The 16,300-nt window shown below is 39.0% G+C and overlaps 1 long non-coding RNA gene across 3 annotated transcripts in view; it reads left to right on the top strand.

Annotated features, from left to right (window-relative positions):
- Window positions 1–16,300, top strand: part of LOC146433305 (uncharacterized) — a 59,162-nt gene that overhangs the window by 26,025 nt on the left and 16,837 nt on the right. For all 3 annotated transcript variants that reach the window (XR_014854043.1, XR_014854044.1, XR_014854045.1), the window contains 2 exons: window positions 132–231; window positions 12,662–12,912. This is a non-coding gene — a long non-coding RNA (uncharacterized LOC146433305). The remainder of the gene's footprint in view (window positions 1–131; window positions 232–12,661; window positions 12,913–16,300) is intronic.

Raw genomic sequence — 16,300 nt, 5'->3', positions numbered from 1 at the left:
AGTTACCTTGTCAGAAACAGTCAGTGGTTTCTTAAATTGATTTTTAAATAGGGAGATGTGTCATTGGGTAGCCGTTGATTATCTAGTCTTTGGCTGAACATCCCTTCTCTCTTTCTCACACTCTCTGACAGCAAGCTTGGTAGCTGGCTGCTGGAGGACTACATCTCAGGATCCTTTCTTGGGAGATGGGTGGCTGCAATGGAATTTTATCCCATGCTACTTCCAGATGAGGTTGTACCATTTCTGTTAGAACAACCTTCTGTTTGTGCTAACATAGGCAGGTTTACAAGAATGCATGCAGGCATTTTTACAGAAACACATCTAACTTATATATGATATTCCATGCATTTGCATTAGTCTTCAAGTAATAAAATAAAAAAAGCATTAATTTCATGTTTGTCATCTTAAATGCACACTCTTAATAAGCTTAAACCTCTTACACTTATACCTGTGCTTTATCTCTTCACAAGCGCCCTCATGCTTCCTAAAAATAGTTCCTTTCCACTATGAGAGAGTATCTCTTCCTCTGCTGCTGAATTGGATAAGAATATTGTCCATTCTGCAATAGAGGGATTTGTCTCACTTTCCCACTGCCTTAGTGAGATATTTTTAGCAGCTATTAATGTTAGCTTAATCCAAATATTATTTACAGTAGAAGCACCAGATATTTTAGTAATGTCATTAAATACATATAAGTCTAAAAAATGCTGAAAATTCGGTCCTATTGGCACTTTGATAAGGTCAAGTATTATCTATCCAAATTCTGTGGCTCTGGAATTCAGTACCAGATGATGAGTGTCTCAGGTGCAGTGCAGGTATTTAATTGGTGTGATCCTTCACAAAGTAAGTGTGACAAAAATAAGAAAAAATTAACTCACAGTCAAGGCTTCTCAGCACCTTCACTGGCACAGACTGCTTTAGGACCTGCTTTGGCCACAATCTTTGTCCCTCATAGCCAACACTGAATGTTTCTCTGGGCATTGCTGCCTGAGTGCAATATTCCCATGAGGAAGCTTTCATGCTGCTTAAAGTGTTGTCTTAATGGACTTTTTAGATTGCCCTAAGCTATATTATAACATCATGACAAAGTACCAGTTTGTCATTAACTTCTGAGGGTGCCTAAGTACCTTAAAACACAGATAGTACACTCTGTGTCTTGTGCCAAAACCAGCCAGATTTCCTAGCAATCTACTTTCACTGAGGGTCAAAACCTGTCAGACATTTTCTCAGACTTTTACGTCACACTGGGGTTACACAGACACCTGTAGTTGTGCTAGAGGCGGTATATGTATTTTTCATGCTTTGCACTAAAGTAGCAGAGAAAATATAACAGATTGGAATTATTCCAATTGATTTCAACAGGTCAAGCTCAACTGCACTACATGAGATGTGAGAAAGAGATTCAAAAAGTAGAAAACAAAGGACTCTGTGTCACTTTGGAGTGACTAAGGGGTGCTGCAGGTGGGAGCCAGCATGCCGAAAAGCTCTGGGCCGTAAAGCCATGTTACAGTTTAGCCTCGTCACACACAGCTTGGTTTGGAACTTCACTCACAAAGTGGCAAGCCAAAGTACCACTTATAAGGAAAACCAGTTCTTCCATTTTTCTCCAACTGTGTCATTCCTCATTCATTGCACTGTTTGCCCCAGCTCTGTCTCTAGAGCTCAGGTAGAAGCTGGACTTTCCTGACCAGCTACAAAGCAACACCAAAGTTCCTAACTCCTCGCAACTGGAGTTTTCTAACTCCAGGATACATTGGCTGGTTTGGACAGTGTAGGTGAGAATAACGGGACTCTTCTTCTGACTGCCTGTCCTGGACTTCCCAGCTTCTTCTGTGTAGCCCAAGAGCTTGTCCCTCCTGTAGTGATTGCACCACCTGTCCATGGCCTTGGTGTAACCATAACACAACCTTACTGTTCCCAGTGGGGCATGGTGGAGATTGCTTTCTCCTGAGCCCTGCCCCATGTATCTTACACAGGTACTATTTTGTGGTAGGAAGTGAAGGAGCAGCCAATTATTCTTCACCTTTTCTTGCCCCCTTGCCCTTCCCTTAAAAGTGAATCTAGCCTGGAATAGTACACTAAAAGTCACATTTCATAGAACAGTTTTTCAGAGAACCTTTTCTTTTTCTTTGTGCAAGCTGAAGTCATGTTTGGCCATGCTGTGACACTGAAGCCCATTCTGGATGAATAGAAAGGATTGTGTCCCTGGCCCAACTTGGGGTGTTACATGCTGGCTTTACAAGGAAGGGTCCTGCATGGCTTACATTACCGGGAAACATTTACTACGTGATAGAAAAAATAATTCTTTTTTTGTTTTAAAATTAAAAAATGGCATCAAATCTGCAAAGTAAGCCAGGAGGCTCACTGGTAGACCCTGCAGTGGGGGGATGCACTATTAATTGAAATATCAGTGGTAGCAAGTGAGAAATTGTCTTCAATGCAGACTACCTAAATACTCAGAAGACGGGAGATAATGTGTGCTCTGATTGATGTATTGAAGGCACACTTGCAGTACCAGGGTAGTGCAATTGGAAAGTTCAATTTCAGATGTCTAGGGCAGGAGCAGATCTTTTGATAAGCCCTCTTTAGGTGTATAACAACTTGGAAAGTTATCTCCAAGTTTTGATAACCACTTTGCCTTCTGAGACTGCCAATCTATTTCTTAACTGTTCTTTTTAGTGTGAAAAAGTCTCCCATTCCTATTCTCTGCCCTACATACTTGGGTCAGGAAGCGAACATCCTATTTTTACAGCTTTGAAGCAAAATGGATATATAAGCAGCTGATTTCTTCACAGAATCCTTCTCAGACATTCTTTTATTATTTTTTTACAAGAGGAGTCCTCACTATTTCCCCAGTCTTTACCTTAAAAGAAATAGGGCAACACAACCAAGAAGATTCAGAATTTTACCTGCTGAAGGGCACAGTAATAAATGGTATTCAGCCTTGCAAGGACCTGCTAAAGTTATTTAAACAGTGGCCCAATTAGAAAAAATGGTGCTTTAAATTTTTTTTTTTTTTAATACCAGACACCATAATAAAAAGAAAAGTTTTAAAGAAATGTTCTGAATTTTCCACTAACTGAATGCAGCACTTTTTATTTGAAAGCCACGTTTTTGTTTGACAGATGAATAAGGTTTTGTTTGTTTTGAACAGCCTTGCTTCAAGAACTCATGGAAAGCACATTTGAATCTGTCTTATTACAACTTCAGGCTCGGTTTTGACTCAGGAAGAATTGTGGAGAAACAAGATTACATGGACTAACTCTTGTCTGGGGCAAAGACGACTAACTTTAGATGCACATTTTGTTCTTACATGTTCTTATTATCAGGGATTCTGTTTCTTTGGTAAAATGAGTGCCTTTTCATAAATATAAAAACATGATTTCTTACAAGCAAAAATTCTGGGGAAGGAATAGTGAGGAATCATTTTGGGAAGGAAATTAGGGGAGACACTTTAATGTATGCAAACACAACATATGACAGTAGCATTGCATTGCTGTGTAAAACAAGTCATTCAGATTTATATATTGAAGTCTCTGTTAGTAGTTAATCTGCTGCTGGCCACCTGCAGAGGAGGAATGGAAAAGGTTCCTTTTGATCTCTTTTGTGAAATGACCTTCAAGGGTGAAAAAATATAAAAGAAAATAAATGTGAATGAACCTTAAAAGGTTCGGTACAAATATTCTGTCGGGAACTGTTTGGTCCTTTAAAAAGTTGTCCATATAGGATATAAAATGTATGAAAGAGAATAACATCTGTGTTTTAGGTCAAGAAGGCTCATCACCCATTAATGTAACTCAGCTAACTTCTTACAGGTCACTGAGATGTGGTGTTAGTCTGGTGGGTTACTTTGTGAGTGCGCTCTGTCTCAGCTGAGAAGAGCAGCTTTGAATATGGAAATGAAGGAGGGAAGGACAGCAATTTAAACTCTGCTATGAATACATCTCTCCTTGGCAAGTGTTACTGTTCAGCTATGGTGTTTTGCTGACCCCTACGTAGTTTGTGCATCCCTGTGCCTAAACTCCTGGTCTCTGTCTTGTACCTGACTTGGTTTGGATTCAACTTCAATGGCAGGAATACAGCTTTAACCATGATTTACCCATTTCAGTGGAAGGGGCCAAAGCAAAGCTCCTTCAATCTTGTATAAATCAGCAAACACTAAAAATTCTCCAATGCATGGAAATAAAACAGCACTTGCACCTTACAATTATCTTTGCCTGTAAATGAGGCTAAATATCTGAAAATCATGCTCATGACCTCTGAATGGGCAGAGATAATTCTGCCTATTATACCTCTCCACTTTCCTATGATCCTGGATTTCTCAAACTGTCTGTAAAAGCCCAGGTTCTCCTCTGACCCTTGCACATACCCAGACACCAGGAAGACATATGTCTTAACAGATAATGGCTCCATTGTGTGAATACTGTCAGTATCATATCAACGTGACATAAATAAAGCAAATTAGCCGTGTGTTACTTACATCAGAACTGCTTCAGCTCTTTGTGTGCTATGGAAAGGTGCAAGTGAAAGCTCTCTGAAGCAGCATGAGTCTTTTCCTTTTTTTAATAGTGCTTCTGTGAAAACTGCTCCAAGTTTTAGATTTGGTACTAAATCAAGACTATTTTTTCCCCCAAAATAAGAGGAAAAAAACTAAGGTTCATAATTCACCTAAGCACTGGGAAATTGGTACTTTGGCAAAATTTTCCTTAAGGAATGTTATTGCCAGTCTTGACCATACACGTGAAAATGACATATTTTTTGTGCATATCTTGTGTGCTTCTGTCCCTGCTACTACCGTAAAATAGCTTCTTTCATGACTAAAAGATTAGTTAAGAGACCTCTTTGCAAATACCTTTAGTTTTGGAGACTCAGATTCATGAATTCCTTTCTACTGTGTCTTCACAGATTTCAAAAAATAGATCTATTTAGTCTCCTGAAAAGTAAAATTTTAATTGTGACTGTTTTTCTTTTCTAGGCATTTGCAAGGTGGTACAGCCATTGATAAGGGATAATACTTCATTTGTCACTCACGAAGTGACAAAATATATTTTGAGACATGATAGAAAAACTCAAATCAAACTTTTGTTGACCAGATTAATTTCCCAGTTCTAGATACATGACATTGTTTTATTAATATAGAAACATATAAATAATAAGAAGATATCAAATAACTTGTGGAACTAAATATGCATTTGAATTTGTAAATTTCTACTGAAGTGTGGACGTAACAAGCGTTATGAAAAATGTTCATAAGTTTTTTCCAAACTTACACCCCTCTCTTAAAGCGTAATTCATGGAAAAAAGGAATGTGCCCATATCTGGTTGTGTGTAATCAAAAAAGACACATTACTGGAAATTAAATGTAGGCAATATTTTTTTCAGAAAATATCAAATAATGAAGACATGTTCTCTACTTTTCTGCAAACACTTCACTGTTCATTTCTTAAAATTGTGTTAGCTCTCTTCCTGCCCCCCTGTCCTGGGAACATCTTTAAACAATGGTTTTCAACAAGTCACATTTTTTCACTTTTTTAGCTGTAAGGTATCAAATTGCATCAGTCTGATTGCATGTGTGTTTTTCTATAACTAGTCAACACTGAATGCATGAACAAATTACTAGGGGGTGTTTTAAAATCTAAAGAATTGAAATAAAACTTTGCCCTAAAAAATCCTCTAGTAGTGTTCAGTAGACTTATTGTCCTCTAAAACTGTAAATATGCTTCTGTTTTCAGAGCAGCTCTGTTATGATGTAATTCGTGTGAATTTTGCCAGAGGAGAACTTTGAGCAAATATGTTATGGATTAGTCCAGCGACTTTTTCAATATGTAAGATTATCCATGGAAGTGTTTTTGGGAAAGGGCAGGACTTCACAGAGACATTCTTCCCTTCTAAAGTACTAGAGATGTTATATAAACATTACACTGACAAGAGGCTTCATTCTTGCTCTTGTCCTATTATACCCTAAATCTTCAGGCAGCTCTCACTCAAAGCACTGACTTTGGTGGGATGTTGATGTTAATGAATTAAAAGCATATTCGGTGCATATTAAAGCTCTGCATTTCTGTGATTTCTTGACTTCAGATTTACAGGAACAGTGTGACACCATGAAGAAATATAAATCTGGTTAGCCAAAGTATCTATCTTCTCACCCCAGAAATCACAGCAACCAAAATTTGTGTATTTGTGTAAGTCAAACAACAACTGCATCTTCTTCCTAGTAACAGGAGCACAAAACTCCTTTATATCCCTTGGATTTCCACCAGCTTCTCCACAGAACTCAGCAAGGACCTTCATATCTATTTGTAAATGCATGCACTGCTACAGCATCAATACACTTAGAAAAAGAGAGGGTTACAGATTTCTGTCCCACTTTGTTATCACTTACACTGACTCATTAGATAATTCAATGTGCCCTACAACTAATGGGATGGCTCCTTGCTGCAGGAGTGTGCCAAGTGCTCTGAAGGACAACAGGGTTGTCAAGTTCCCAGGTGTTGAGGGGTATTATGAGTAGTGCAGTGGTAATGAAAGAAATGTTTCTCAGTCGTGTCTGAGAGAGTCTCACCTTAGTCACATCTTTTTCCAAGTATAATTGCATATGGTTTAATTTTTAGGTGTCTTTTAATGACTGGAATTATTCCAGTATTAAAAACCTGTGCTTGCAGGTTATCCTACAGTGTCAGATGTGCAGCATAACCCATACTCTACCTAACCCTCTATCTTCAAACAATTCTGATGATATTAAGATGATAATTGAAATGACACCAGTGTCTCAGAAGCCTCTGTTAGAACAGCAAAATAGACTGGATAATGTTAAAAAGAAGAAAAATAAATATGGTTAAACTGACTCTTGCACTTTGCAGCAAAATAGTGTTGAATTTAAATATGATTCTTAAATACTGTATGGATTGACTGCTTCCTCAACAATTGAAAGGCTTCTGACCCCAGGGCTTCCTGAGCTGTAACAAGAGATGGCCACACTTCAAATGATAATAAAAATGCTAACAGTAATCAGGACAATAATAAATTACTGGTACTCGGTGCAGAGATTATTTATTGGAATTTTAAGACGTGTCTTATTTTATAGCTGAGAAAAAGCAAAGGTTAATTTATAGCCCATTTTTATTTTCCCTGTTAAAGCCCATGCCCAACAAATTGAACAACTTCACTGTGGCTCAAGGGAAATTTTGCCACTGCTTTATTGGAAACAGGATTGGTGACCTAGAACCTGTTCCTCTCTGGCATGACTGACTGCATCCATTTGAAATCAGAGGTGTGGATACTGGTGTAAAACTGCAGCAACATCCTGGTGGAACAGGTCTTTAATCTGCCACATCCATGCAAATTGTGCAGACCTCAGAGAACTGAATATTCAGACTTCGTATTTATGCTCAAAGAGGGGAAAACACGCCCATAGTTCATTCGCATAATAAATGTGATAGGAAAATAATCCTGTGGGGACAAACATTGTTTAGTTTGTCATGAGACATATTTGACAGTTACTGCTTTGTCCCTTTTGTGCCATTGCAATGCAGTGGTATGATTGTGCCATAAATCTGAAAGACTGTTTTGCAAAGTTCGTATCTGTGCTTGCTACCTTTAATATTAATAGGAGAATATCTTTAAAGTGAGTAAATTGAGAAAGTGGCTGAAACTATAGTTTATAAAAGAAGATTAGTGGGTTTAATATGCACTGGAGAGTAAAAGAAAAATCTTATTACTGTATGGAGAAATTACCTCATAAAGAAGCTAATACAGCAGGCTAGGGAGTAATTTTTAACAAGGTTTTTATGATGCACAAGTGTAGGCAAGTTAATGAACTTATCTTTCTAGTTATTTTCAGATTGTAACAATGCATTTCTTTTCAGTTCCTGTGCTTTAAAAAGTAAAACACATTTAATCACTTACAATAAAACTAACTCATTAGTTTGATAAATCAAGTAAGATCCTATACTGCTCCTGTTGTGGCAGTGCTGCTAAGAAACTAGATCAGGTGAAAACATTAAGTATAGAACAGAGCAAACGACCAGGTTTATTCATTATTGGAATTAAAAGGTGTCACACTGACAGGGAATGTTCATTTTTGGAAAGACCTGCTCTGGTCTCAGTAGCAGAATTTAGGAAATAAAAACTAAAATAGGGACTCAGGCCAAGATTTTACTTTAACAATTCCACTCTTTGCAAGATAGCCATGTGGTCTTTGACATTCATAAAACAGACATCTGAAGAATGTCACATCCAACAGCAAAGAAACCACAGGGGGGAGTTGGTAAATACAGAATGTCCATCTGTCAGCACCCCAGCATGGCATGCGTAGGTATTGTTTAGGAGGAGCATGTCCACATTTTTCTGCCCAAATGCAAAAGACAGACTGCTGAGTAAAACAGTTCAATCTTTATATTGATTAAAGAGATGTGCTTTCCTACCATACAACAATGTCTGTACTTGAAATTAATTCAGCAGCACTCTGAAGGAAAGACTGAAGATTGTCAGGCACTCACTGCAGGTTTTAATACAGATGTCCCAGAACAGAAATACTGTGGACATACCACAACAATTTGACACTATAACAGGGCATTTCATCGAGAGTTTATCAGAACTTCATCTAGACCACAGTCATGTAAGCCACAGTCTTGCTGACTGTTAGTATTATTCACAGCTTCCTACATGTCATGGGATGGGACAACCTTCCCAGAAGCACACTGAAGGGGAGAGAGGAGTGTGCTGGGAAGACAAGTTACTGCTGATCGACCCATTGACATAAAAGATGGGATGGACAGATTTCTCCTTTGCTGATGAAAATAGTCTCACACACGGATGTGGAAGGACAGTCTGCAAAGAGTGGCAGCAGGAAGATTTCTGCTCTTACAATACTCTGAGTGATAAGCAAGTTGCATAGTGCTCAAGGCATTCAAGTGTCCCCACACCCTTGTTAAAGGTCACAGTCAGCAATCTTTACGGCACTGAAACAATTAATCTAAAAAAGCTTATGGCTGGTGGAAAACTGGAACTGTAATTACCACAGTGTATTCACCTTGGGGTGAAGAAGTGTTAGTTTTCCCAAGTCACATTTTATGGTTTGTACACTGCCGATGAGCCAGTAAATACAGCTAAAATGACTAATTTGCTATCTAGGATTCACTGGCAGGGTTTTTTTTTTGTTTAAAGTAAATAACTGAAATAGTTCTTCTGAGTTTAGGTGCATCTACGTACTGTAACAAGCACAGATCTGAATCTGGCTAGAGATATATAAAGAGGTCAATTCATCCATTGGTCTGTAAAACCTTTAAAGGACCTTTTGAAAGAATGTCTGACAGTTATTTTCCTTCTTCCCTGCTTTATGGTAGACTCTGCATCTCTTTTTTTTGGAGGCTCAGGATAACACAATTTTTACTGAGTTCTCCTTTGAATCATATCTCTGCACAGGTAATTTACACTTTGAGTGAAAAAAGTTCTCTCTTCCTTTACTTTTTCCTCAATAAAATTTTCCATGAGAAAATACTGTGAACTGATAAAATTTGATGTCTAAAAATATTCACAGGATGAGGAATGCTATGTCCGTCTTCCTAATCCCAAGACCTGCATTCCTCTGCCCCTATCCAGCTTTAAACATTTTGAATCTACATATTTAATCTTCAGAGCTGGTGATGGGTGTCTTACATAGATGACCCTGGGCTTAAATTAAAAGTCAGATTGCTCCTGAGTTCTGTCAAATTCAAGGCACCTCAGTCATTATGGTATGGCTCTGGTGTTTGGAGTTGACCTTTCCAGGTGGTTGACACCACAATTGCTGGATGCATCTTAAGTGTAGGCTTATATCAAAACGAGGTGATTCAGACTAATCACCTCTTGAGAAAAAACTTAGAGTAGAATTAAATGGAAATTGAAATAACCAGCTGAAGGACAAGAACAGGAAGAGGATTGTTTTTCTGTTCACTGGGGTTTTGACTGTCACCTGATCATAACAACCTATGTTTCTCTCCCTCTCAGTGATCTTTTGAATTGCTCTTTCAATGAAAACCTTATATGAGGATGAGACCCCACCAGTGCCTTCATCTCTCTGTGATGCGTTTGCACCCTTTATTTTGGCTTGATACAGATTGGCCTTCAAACCAATTTCCGCTGAGTTAAAAAAAGAAATAAATTGAAAGTGATATTTTCCCCCAAATGAAAAAAAAATAAAACCAGACAATGTGGATGCTGCGACTCAGAGGCTGATTAACTAAAAACAGGCTTAGAAATACACAGCCTTGATCTCAACCAGCTCCTGCATGACTCCTTGTTCTTTGGGTTTGTTTTCAGAACTAAAGTATTGTAGAGTCAATTTTCTTGTTTTTCAAGACCAAGTCACCTGTATAGATGCATTACTTATTATATTTACTGTTATATTTATTTAATTTACTATCTATAAATTAAAGTTATTTTTACTGCAAAATAGAGGTATCTGCAGTGAGAAGGTAGCAGATATTGAACATCTGTGATAGGAGAAACACTCTCAGTCAGGTGATGAATGACATGTTTACAAGCAAACAGGGAGATTTTAGCTGTTTTTACACACATGTCATTGGAAACCAATAAAATGACGACGCTGAAGTTGCAGGACAGGAAAAGCATGTGAAGAGAATGGGCCAACTTTTGCTCTCAGCAACCTTATGCAAATATAATTACAGTGCAGACCAAGAAGTTCCTCTTGATTTATGTTCCTCCTTCCTCTTTAAATCAGAACAACTTTTGGGGAAGGTGCAATAATTCTAGGACAGCATTTGGCCAGGAATGAATATTTTGAAAGACAAAAACCTTGCTGTGCCATTTTTCCCCACACTAACTATTAAAGCAGTGTATCCTTCTTTAGACTGTACCAACCAGTTAATCAACACACAACTGTGAGAACACCTTTAACAGCTCAGTACCAAGACCAGCCATCCCTTCCAACAAAGAAAAGCTGCATAAGATCAAGTAAAAATGGTGCTTGAACTATCATAGGAACGTGCTTTTACTTTCAAGTTTAATGCCTTGAACTTGGACAGAAATATTGAAAACCAACTTTTTTTTTTGTTTGTTTAGGTCAATATTTCTCCTCCAGAAAACAGTGGTGCACAAATAACTTCTCAATAAAGTGAACATATCATCCAGATAAACCAGCATAACAGCTTTACCTTGCTGTTTGAACTGGTAGAAAAAGAAAGTTCCATTTGAGAGGTGGGAAAAGCCTCTTCCAGTCATTATTTTGACCTGAACTTCTGGCTGTCCATGTTCAGAAGCAGATATTGGCTTCTCAGGCACAAATTTTCGATTGTCATGGGAAAAATAGCAAACATTTTCCACCAAAGTTTGCTCATGTTCTCAGAAGTGATTACATCTGCTGGGCTTGCCTCATTTTTGCATATGTTTTGCATGAATAGCTGGGCTTCACTGGCTGAAACCTTCTCAGGAAATGAAATTCAAAGAGCTGTGTTAAAAGCTGTCATCAAAAATGTCAGGTCTCAGTTTGCAACAGGGGTGTATTTACTTGCCTGTGCTCCCAGTGCACATGCTGGGGCTGGGGAAGTGGTTTATGCATAAATGGGTGGTAAAAGGGCTTACCTGGCACAAGCAGGGGACAATGCCAGGCAGCTTCACTGACCACTCAGCTCTGAACAGTGCTGTTTAGCCTGCAACACTGATGACTGAGACGTGACAAGGAAAACCATGAAATGCCGTGATTTAATACATTGTGTGCCCCCTCTAAACTTGCAGTCACTCCCACCTCAGTGATCCAAGCTTCCTGGTGTTGGAGGGGGTTGCTAACAAGACTCTTCCGGGGAACAGTTGGGGGCACCACTTGTACTTACCAATTAGCCATCTGTCACTCTGACTGATCACTTTGCAATAATGATATAGTAGTGATCAATTTAGTGATATTTCTGGTAAAGGAACTTGCTTGGGCTTTACCTTATAAGCGAAAGAGAGAACCAGCAGCACATCTTGGGAGAATGCCATGGAAATTGTGTTTAGTATTGCACAATGTCCTGCTGGAGTGCATTGTGTAGCAGGAAGAGCTGAGCTCACAGAGTCAGATGGCAAGCTCTAGATCTAATGTTATCAGGAATATGACTGCCAGAGGAAAGAATTTGTCGTGTCAACACAGTGCCCAGAATAAGGCTGTCAGAAACCAAATGTGGAGCAAGGAAAAGAAAACTTTTAACATTGAATGTTATAAAAGAATGGACATAAGCCAGGGAATAAAAGTATGTACTCAGAAGAGGAGCACTGAGCAAACTTGAACTCAACCATTGTTAAAGCATAAGAGAACCTTCAGTACAGAAGGTTCTAACGTGAGAGTCAGAGAAAGAAAAGTACGAATTGCAGAAAGTCAGAAATGAAATTGTAACAGACAGCTCTGAAATATCACTTCAGGGAAAGCAAAGGGAGACCTGCAAAGGACAGGTGGCCATGAAAAAATAAAACCCTCTCACAGAAATTGTGCATCCATAGTAATGCAACATAAGGCAAGAACCATATTGTTGGGAGCAGGAGTGAGCAGGCACGGCCCAGCACACCCTCTCCCTTGGTGTCTGAAGCCTCCCAGGGTGGTGGTGCTTTCGCCAGCAGGCCCTGACAGATGCTGCGGGGGGATGGGGAGCCGCTTTAGTGAAATCTGATTCTTTATCTTGTTCTCCAGCTTTTCCTGATAAAACCAGTTCGGATGCAAGGGACAGCTGAGTGCTCTTGCCCCTGCCAGTAGGACCATGGCCAGGGCTCATCTCACTGCGGGGCGACCATCTGCTGCCACTTAACAGCACAGGAAACCACCACTGAACAAAAGCATCCACTCGTAGAGCATCCCACCTCCTGCAACAAAATGGAAGGGTAAAGGCAGTGCTACTTTATCACATATAATTTATGGTGAAGAGAGGACAGCAAACATTGCAAGTAAGTCTATCTGGGAGTTTTTTTGCCCTGGGTGCCACTAACAGGTAGAAGGATATTATTATGAGGCTTGATACAGCCCAGGAGGGTGAAGGGGAGCAAACAGCAACCACAGTGGTGGAAGGATGGAGGGAGTGAGCATGGCCTCCCCCATCTGCAGAGAAACCCCTCTGCTGTGATTAGATTTGATGTTGAAAGAGGCTAAGCCTGGTGTAGGAGCAGACAGGGCGATGCCTTTCAACAGCATCACTCCTCAACAGTGCAGAATTTCCTGGTGATCCTCGGCATGCCCTGCATGGTATTTTGGTGTTTCTGTCAGTCCATGTACACGTTCACATGCCATATTGTGTTGCTGCCTGAATAGGGGATCATGAACACATACTGTGAACGTCACTCAACCAGAGATTTGCCTGATTATATACCTACCCACCACATTTGCTTTCTGCAGACTTTTCTCTCTTTTTTTTTTTTACAAGGAAATTTAAAATCTTTCTTTTGCATCAATGCACAGGATTTTTTTCATAGAAGATTTGAAGTGAATAAAAAGGTATGATACTTGTTTATTAAAACCTCCCCACTTTAACATGAGTTTTCTTTTTAAAGCAAATGCTAGGAGTTTTGAATAGGGCAAACCCAATCTAGGGTGTATGCCAGCAAATAAACACATAGATATGAAGTTGCCAACAATACAAAAATATCCATTTCTTGCATTTTGACTTGACAATCAATCAGAGAGAAAAACAAAGGCTTTATTATAGAAAAATATTAGAGCATATAGAAGTTCTAAGGAAGGGTGTAAAAGGATGCAGATGCATATCCTGAATGAAGAGGAACACTCAGTCACTCTTCCTACCTATAGTAATTGTTAACACCATGTTCACCAAGAAAAACAGATCCTTCTCAGAGAACCTGAAGCTTCTGGGAAGCCGACTGCCCTGCCAGGGGTGCAGGCAGTGTCCCTGTGTGGGCCTTTCTAGAAATGAGTTCTTCTGAGTGGCAAAACTTAACCAGATGAACAGGGCGAGGAGAAGCTTTTCAGAAGCATCTTTTGTGTGCTCTGGACTGCCATAGAGCTCAGGTTTGGATTTATGACTTTCTTCTGACACAGTATTCCGTCTGACCTCTAAATGATCCCAAGGCATGATGTGCTCTCACACTGAGGGCACAAACCGCTGGCTGTACAGAACAGGTCTTTTGGACAGGGGCCTGAAATGATGGTGCAGAAGAGAGGACACTTAAAGTGACTGACTTACTTCTGGCTTTCTTGCAGAAAGGGCAAAATAGGAAGCCAAGGTCTTCAATTACCAGGTGTTTATTGTCTGTGAAGCCATTGAGTCAGCTCTGCTTTTTGATTGTGACTTAATTTTATCAAACAGTAAGGGCAGGAGCACCCCATTCAAAAGAAGAAAAAAATGTTCTGGGACAGAAATGCTGACAGCAAAATCCTAGGAGCATAAAAGATCTCAACCTGGAGTTTATATTTAGCTGTTAACGTTATATTTAGCTGTTAGTTTTCAACTGTTGCTGAAGACTCTCCTCCCCACCCCATTCACCCCTTTGGAAAAGGATATGAGTTTGAAGCACATGCTGTGCATTTGCCATTCAGACCAGGGTGGGAACTCCACCTGCTCACAGCCTTGCTCTGTTAAAAGCTACTAATCCTCATAAAACCAACCTTTCTACTTTCCCCCCACCCCCTTCTCTAATTTCCTGCATTCCTCACACTCTATTCTCTCTTTGTGTAGAAACTCATCTTGTTCTCTTTTGAACATACTGATTCATAAACATGTGTTCTAAGTTACCTCTCTTGTCTTTGGTAACGTATTCCACATGTTTACATGCCATTTTATGAAATAGTTTTCTTTAACCTTTTTATTTGCCTCAATTTCCTAATGTTCAAAATATATTCTTTTCTTTCATGTTTTTTCTTCATAAATATATTGTACAGCTAAACAATGATGATTTTAATCAAAACCAAACCCACGGAAGGCCTAATCCTTCTTTGACACATGAGGCTAAATTCTGTCCTTAGTTACGTTTATGCAACACCAAAGTAGAAAAAGCCCTCCATTTTCACAGGATTTTGATGTTGGCAAATCACCTTAATGGCTAAATCTTGGCTTATAAAGTATCCAGGGGAAGCTGAGAGAGATATTAAAAGCAATTTAGAAATTTATTTCTAAAATGACAAATTTAAAAATTATGTCCTGGTATAGTCCAGTGCATATTGTGCTGTGTGTGCAAGCATGCACGTGGATGTGAACGTGAGTTGTTATATCTAAGGATAACAATGCAAGTTCAATATCCCAAACACAAATACCCTGCAGCTGAATTCTTGTCTTTTTTCATTAGTAAGTTATTCAACTTTAATAATAAATGCACTTGGAATTGCAATAGGCAGAAAAATGTACAATATAGAATTTCATAAAAACTTCATTAAAAAATAAATAAAAAGCAGCAGCAAATAACCCAAATAAAATAGATGCAGTTTTAAAAATCTCTGGGCAGATATGCTGCAGAGGGAGGGACATGGAAAAGGAGAACAGAAAAAGGCCATTCCAAATCCCAAGCACTAACAGAAGATGGTAGAGTTCTGTCATTGAAGGTGGCATCTAGCGTTTTTATTTGCTGGTAAAACAGGAGCTAAACTGATCCTGCAAAGAGACACTCCAAGGGCTAAACACCTTTGACTTAGAAGACTCAAGACTACCAGATGATTAAATAAGTTTATTAAGGTTCAGTTAGCCTGTTTTGCTTAACTTTGCTGAGGGTGGTAGTCTAGTCCCTTTATAGCCTACTGCCTGCATACTCCAGTGACAGGGACTCTAATACTCTCAACTGGTCCTGTTGTCAAAAACAACACTCAAGCAGATAAATTTCACAGCAGTAATTGTGTATTAAATGTCAATTGAAGCAACTTACATGAGTTTCTGCTAAGGAACGCATAGGCTGCAACCTTTGCTTCCATTTATCCAAATCCTATGTGAAACTGGTCTGAAATCCAATTAAATGAATATCTGATAAGAGAATGAAGTTATTAGATGCATAAAAATCTGTGAATATACAATGATTGCCTTACCAGTGAAATAAAATGCACTGAAAGGATAAACTTGTGTTAACCCAATTCATGGCATGCACTGAACATGTTGTGGAACCCTCACAAATGAATATGTGACAAAGGAATAAACATGAAAGAAATACACTGATTGTACACTAAGGCTGTGCCTTTCAGAGAGATTCACCGTATTATCTTCCTTATTCATGTGTATAACAGGCTTACTTATGTCTTCAAAAATAATTCTTTCTATCACACTGCAACAATTCTAAGCATAGTGATAAATAGGAAGTATGAAAATGCTAATGTATAAGAGCTAGGGGAATTTTAAAGGAT

This window comes from Lichenostomus cassidix, chromosome 9 (genome assembly GCF_008360975.1).
Source record: "Lichenostomus cassidix isolate B80296 chromosome 9, HeHo_3.0, whole genome shotgun sequence".
In the NCBI taxonomy this organism is placed as follows: domain Eukaryota; kingdom Metazoa; phylum Chordata; class Aves; order Passeriformes; family Meliphagidae; genus Lichenostomus; species Lichenostomus cassidix.
This window is presented reverse-complemented; position numbering and strand designations above follow the sequence as displayed.